Genomic DNA, 6,700 nt, shown 5'->3' with positions numbered 1-6,700 from the left:
CTGCACCTGATCTCTAAGGGGAAGGCACCATCCAGAGCAGGAGAAATACAATTTAAAATCCAGCTGAGTGTCATGGGTAAACAAGAGGATATCAGATGTGAAACAGAACACCAGCTAGCAGAGCAATTGAATCTGCTACCACCAGCTGTCTGCATTGTTGTGTTAACATCTTGTATAGTGCACTGATAAAGTTTAACAACTTTAACTGGATCAGCACTAAAGAACTCTGTGTGACTCTCAGCACTCAGGTAAGAAGGTTTAAGGAGAGAGGAATAAAGACAATGGTTTTTCTTTTATGCTATGAATTTTTATTAAAGACACATCAGTGCCATTTGTTAAACACTTCAACATCTTACAAGTTTTTTCCAGGTGCCAACATCTTACCAAATGTTCTATAAATAACTAAAGTACACAAAAGTAATACTTCCTCTTTCACATTGCCTCTCAGAAGCATCAAGGTCACTATTTTTGTGGAAGTAATGACAAAAACAACTCTGTCAAAAAATAAACATTTTCCAACGTAAATGTGCTTACAACTGCAATGGTGATGATATTTCTACCAGTCCAAAACAAGTTACAGTTCACTTAATGAGCTGCTGCTACACTTGGGCAAGTCTTGTAAAATAAACTTGTTCTCCACAAATAACTTAATTGTGACTACTTTTCACTTTATTCTCATCACCACTTCATAGGAGAACTACAAAAAAAAAATAGTAAGCTTTCTCCTTACCAATATTAAAGCCCCTTAGTCTCAAAATGTTTTACTCAGATGTAAGGACTGGAAGTAAGTCTCCAAAGCCCAGTAATTTCCATCCAAACTGCAAGGATCCATCGTAGCTTATAGTGCATGGCTCATTATGCAATTTTCACTACAAAATAGTGCCCTCAATAGTGTTCAAATTATCAGTAATATAATCGTGAAGAATACACAGCTCAATTGATATTACTGAATGTTATCTCTTCAGATTTTGCTCAACTATTGAGGATTCAAATAGATGAAAAGAAATATACTCTAAAAACCTAAGAAAAAAAGTATATATAGCCAGAAACCACACATAAAACGGTGATTAATGAATCTTTGGGTCTACTTCTGAAAATCTGAAGAGAGAACATTCAGTATTATCAATTGAGTTGTGTGTTCTTCATTATGCAAGTTTGCCATCTTGGCTAGATGACAGACAACCATATACTTCCATCTCATACCACCAATCTTTATTAATCTAGACAGCTACTAGAACTAGATGTCATATATACCTACAACCTATATGCTTTCACATTTGCCCAAGTGCAGAGGCCGACATGCATTTCTTAGTGTCCTTTGCCATAATGTTTATACCTTCAAAGTTCCAAGGAAGCACAAATTGTTTTCTTGAAAGGGAAAAAAATAAATGTTTCCCAGTCATATTTCTTAGTCAGGATCAAGTAACCATCCAAATGCTGGCAGCTCACCAGAGATTTAACTACCCATGGCAAAAGTGCCAGCTTTTTCTAATCAAACTAATGCACAGGGAGGGCTAATATGCTTCATGTTTTCTCATTTTTTGAGAGACAAAAAAAATACTCAATTATGTCTTCAGATTGACAAACCATACATTAATACAACTTGTGTTTGCAGAAGCAGTAATTACAACATGAAAAAAAAATCTCTCATCCACAGGTACCAACACCACTCAAGCAGCTCTTCGTTAATAAAGTGCTCTAAAAACCAAGAACATGACAACATATTTCAAGCCATTTCAACATTTCTTTTTGTTTCCTATGAAGACATGAATTTAAATTTATAGGCATGTTTCTTTGACCCGTTTTAATATCAGACCCAGCTAACAGATCTAGTTTTGCCTCAGTGGGTATTAATGTGTGCTTGAAGGTTTTCGCTTCCACTGAATCAAATGTGTTGCCACTGTGACATGCCTGACTATCCTCCTCAACCCTCCAGTTTGGTCTACATTTGAAATTCAAGTTATGTGAGTGTACGATCCATCTCCAGCAAAGAAAAATCTTAGGAAACTGGGTTACAAGGAAAACATAGAATCCCTCCGAGACCAAGGTAAAAGTTCTCCTATAAGGGTGCCAGTACTTTGATCACTTGGCTATCAAAAAGGCATGTCCATAAAATAAATGTTTCAGTTTAAACCTTTAAGTGCAAAAGCCTTAAAGGGAAAGTTGGGCTTACCCTTTAAGTGGATTTTTAGCTCCATGCCTATTCAAAATTTTAAATGAAAATCAACAATTCTTTTTTGAGTTTCACTCATGCAGTAAGGCATCTGTGTATTCTTCTCAAAAATCTGCAGAGAAAACAGCTCCCTGAGATTGAAAACAATATATCAAGAACTGAAAACTGTCACTCAGTTATTCATGGGCTCTCTTTTTTTTTTAAATATATATGAAAACCCTTACGTACAACGTATGAAAACTCTTATGTACAACTTATCAAATGTAGTTTGTTTTCTTTACACAATAGTTTTTGCATTTGTCTGCTTCACATACAAGCCAACTGTTAAACTGCTAAACACTTCTTATGGAAGTTTTAAACCTATATACATTTCTGGAACACTCGAGCAAGATTCTTCCCCACCCACACAAGCTTGTTTTTGTGCCTCGGATTCTGCTGTCCTTCTGGAGGCTGCCATCTCAACAGCTGAGGTAGAAATAGCTTAGATGTTCAATGCAAAAAAAACCCCAAACAAAACAAAATACCCCTTCTTTGCACACAGTACTCTCATGTGTTGGAACCTTCCAGCAACATAAGCTCAGTCATGTGACCTTGGCAAATATCCACTATAAAATGGAAGTCTGTTTATATATAATCTTTCTCATAGGATCCAGTAGGGTGTTTGAAATTTCAAGAGACATGGCTGGCTGCTGAACTGAACCTTCTGAAGATGAAAATCGAAAGATCTCTTTGAATTCTGAAGATGTGATTAAAGGCAGTGATGACGAACTTCTTCTGTCTGAACGCAGTGCTTGCGCCTGTAGCGGGGACAGCGCTCGCATTCTGTCATGGTTGTTGGGATGCACAGAACCAGAGGAATCTGTTCCATTACTGCAGACATCCTCGTTGCACAGCTGAGACTTTAAAATGGTTGCACCCTCTCTGCTGACATCGCTGTTTAATGTGTTCTGATAAAAGCTCTCCATGGGTTTGAATGTCTGGAGATGGTGTTCCTGCCCCATAGCTGTGCTGTCATTACCTTGGGAACACAGGTAATTTGGCACATCTGGAGGCTCTATGGTCTCATCATTGCTTTCTGTATGTCCATTAGGCTGTTGGCGAATAGTAATGTCAGCTCTAACAACTTTCCGTCTCTTAAAAAGTGCACCTTGGGAACACAGGTAATTTGGCACATCTGGAGGCTCTATGGTCTCATCTGTATTGGTTATACTATATTCTTCATTCTTCTTTCGAGTCTGATAGATTATGCACACCCAGACCACAGAGGTGAGGACAATGCTACACACCACTACAACTGCCACAGTCATGGTGCTGTCCGTTTTGGCCTTTTCTGCTACATAACCCAAGACTGGTGAGACGATCAACTGACTGTGTGCACGCTCTGTTCCTAGTGTGTTGGACATCTCACAAGTATATTTCCCAGCATCTTCTGGCACCACATTTCTGATAACAAGCAGCTGGTTGCCCGCGGTGAAACGGTGCCTCTTTGTTACTATCAGAGGCTCATCGCCCTTCAGCCAAGTGATGCGAGGAGGTGGGATTCCAGTGGCTTTGCACTGTAGGGCTACAGTGGCACCAGCAATCACAAGCTGATCCTCCAGTGGATATATCAAAGACGGAGTTTCTAGTACATTCAATGAGGCATTGGCTGAGACAGAGCCAGCAGAGTTCTCAGCAGTGCAGCTATAAACTCCCATGTCCTGAAGCTTTACTTCCATGATGAAAAGCACATTGTCATCTGGCATGACATGCATACGGCGCTCTCGAGCAGCAGGGAAAACTGTTCCTCCGTCTTTCTGCCAGGAAATTTCTGGAGTAGGATATCCTCTAGCAGCACATTCCAGCCGTGCAACTGTACCCGTTCGAACACTGATGTCATGAGGAGTTTTGGTGAAAGATGGTAATATATTAACAGTCAGTCGAGCCTTGCTGGAGTATGTGGCGCCAAAATGGTTGGATATGATACACTGATAACGCCCCTCGTGTGCGAATGTCACATGCCGTAGGTGCAGAATGGTGGTATATGCTGTCACATCACCATCCTTTGCCCGCACGTGAGCAAAGTTCTCAATTTCAGGGTTGTGCAGGACTTCATTATTTTTTTTCCAGGTGAAAGTCATTGGGGAGCTACTGCTGCTCACTGCAGAACAAGTAAAGCTGATATCTTCATCCAAGACACCCACAGTCGTCTCTGGCTGGATAATAATTTGAGGCTTGGGAATGTCGTCACACACAAACTTTTCTGGTGGTACTGAGAAAATGCTTTTGTTCTTCAAGGACTCTGGATGGGCACAGGTGGCTACAACAGATGTTTCCAGCCCTCTCGTAGTTAGCCACTCAGGTAGCCACATCAGCATACAATCACACAGAAAGCTGTTGCTGCTAATATGGAGCTCCTTCAGATTCTTCATTGGTGCAAAGGTATCAAATTGCACAGACCGTATTGCATTCTCCCCAAGGTTCAGGTGCTCCAGGGCCTCCAAGCCTGAGAATGCTTTCTTGGCCACTGATTTTATCTTGTTTCCAAATAGAGTGAGCTTGGTCAGACTGTCTAGGCCCCTAAAGGCTGCACTGGTGTCTTCTATTGTGCCCGAGATCTCGTTATGATCTAGTTCCAGAATGTGCAGGTTCTTCAGTCCCTTGAAAGCTCCCTCTGCAATATGGCTGATAGAGTTATGACTAAGGCGCAGAATATTTAATCCACCCAGGGATGCCAAGCCTCCTGCATTCAGTCTTGTGAAGTTATTATAGGACAATATTAATTCATTCAGTTTGTCACAGAACCGCCAGCCATCTGGGTTGATGCGAGTTATGGAGTTGTAACCAAGGTGAAAACGAAGGAGAGATGAAAGGCCAAAAAGTGATCCTTTGTCCACCTCGGTCAAGTTGTTATACTGTAGATGCAAGGCCTGAATTTTACTAAGGCCCATGAAGGCCCCGACTGTCAGTTTGTAGATGCTGTTGTGTTGCAGTTTCAGAACTTCCAATTTTCCCAATCCTAGAAACGTGAGCCCTTCAATCAGGCGAATTTGATTCCAATTCAGCTCCAGTTGTATTAGATTGGGTAGCTTGAACGTCTTTGCAGAAAGCTGGGAGATTTTATTTCTGTTTAATCGAAGGATAAGCAGGGACTGATTCAGGTTGTTAAAAGCACCCGCCTCCAAGGTGGTGATTCTGTTGCTTCCAAGATAAAGCTCCTTTATGTGAAGTCCAAATGGAAAACAGCCATTTGGGATTGCTGTAATCTCATTGGAACTCAGGTCCAGTGTCTCCAAGGAAATGTAGGTCTCAAGCTGGCTTGGTTCCACACTGCGGATCTTATTATGATGGAGAAAGAGGGTGACAACGTGTGAAGATTCAGATCCCAGGGATGGAATGGCTGTCAGCTCATTGTAACCGAATGTTACTTCTCTTAGGTTAGGTAGCCCCTCAAAGGCAGCAGGATCAACCTCTGTCAAGTTGTTATACTCTAGATGCAAGGATTGCATTTTACCAAGGCCCCTGAAGGCCCCGCCTGACAGTTTGTAGATGCTGTTGTGTTGCAGTTTAAGAACTTCCAATTTTCCCAATCCTAGAAACGTGAGCCCTTCAATCAGGCGAATTTGATTCCAATTCAGCTCCAGTTGTATTAGATTGGGTAGCTTGAACGTCTTTGCAGAAAGCTGGGAGATTTTATTTCTGTTTAATCGAAGGATAAGCAGGGACTGATTCAGGTTGTTAAAAGCACCCGCCTCCAAGGTGGTGATTCTGTTGCTTCCAAGATGAAGCTCCTTTATGTGAAGTCCAAATGGAAAACTGCCGTTTGGCATTGCTGTAATCTCATTGGAACTCAGGTCCAGTGTCTTCAAGGAAATGTAGGGCTCAAGCTGGCTTGGTTCCACACTGCGGATCTTATTATGATGGAGAAAGAGAGCGACAACGTGTGAAGATTCAGATCCCAGGGATGGAATGGCTGTCAGCTCATTGTAACTGAATGTTACTTCTCTTAGGTTAGGTAGCCCCTCAAAGGCAGCAGGATCAACCTCTGTCAACTTGTTGTGGCTCAGATTAATGGACACTGCCCCGAAGGGGAGATCGACGGGGACGCGGCTCAGTCCCCGGTGGCTGCACTTCACCAGCTGATCGGTACCAGAACAGCCTAAAGGAGACGGCGGTAAAACCAAGGCGAAGGCGGAGCCCAGCAGCACGTGCAGAACCGCAGCAGTCCTGGCATGCGGGGCAGCAGGCATTTTATATCCAGGGAGGGGGGGCCGGTGCTGTTGGTGGCGGAAGAGAACTGTCAGTCTCAGAAAAGAAAAGCAGAGCGTGCTGGTTTCCCAAATCAGAAGAGTCGGAGTCGGGATGCGGTGCAGGCGGCGGTCGAGCTCTCTCTCGTGCTGGTGGTGGGGGCGGGGGGAGAGGAGCCGATGCGCACAGCGCGCGCCTAGCGGCTGCCTCAGAACCCCGACGACGACGGCGCTTCCCAGAAGGTTCCCCCTCACCTTCAGGCCTGGCGGTGGCCCCTGATGTCGGCAGTTCGGGGGTGCT

General features: G+C 43.1%; 1 pseudogene; it reads right to left on the bottom strand.

Annotated features, from left to right (window-relative positions):
- Positions 1–2,403: 2,403 nt before the first annotated feature.
- On the bottom strand, positions 2,404–6,402 carry LOC115462155 (annotated as a pseudogene).
- Between the last annotated feature and the right edge of the window lie 298 nt (positions 6,403–6,700).

This window comes from Microcaecilia unicolor, chromosome 2 (genome assembly GCF_901765095.1).
Source record: "Microcaecilia unicolor chromosome 2, aMicUni1.1, whole genome shotgun sequence".
Classification (NCBI taxonomy): domain Eukaryota; kingdom Metazoa; phylum Chordata; class Amphibia; order Gymnophiona; family Siphonopidae; genus Microcaecilia; species Microcaecilia unicolor.
The sequence above is the reverse complement of the archived record's forward strand: the minus strand, read 5'-3'. Positions and strand labels throughout refer to the sequence as shown.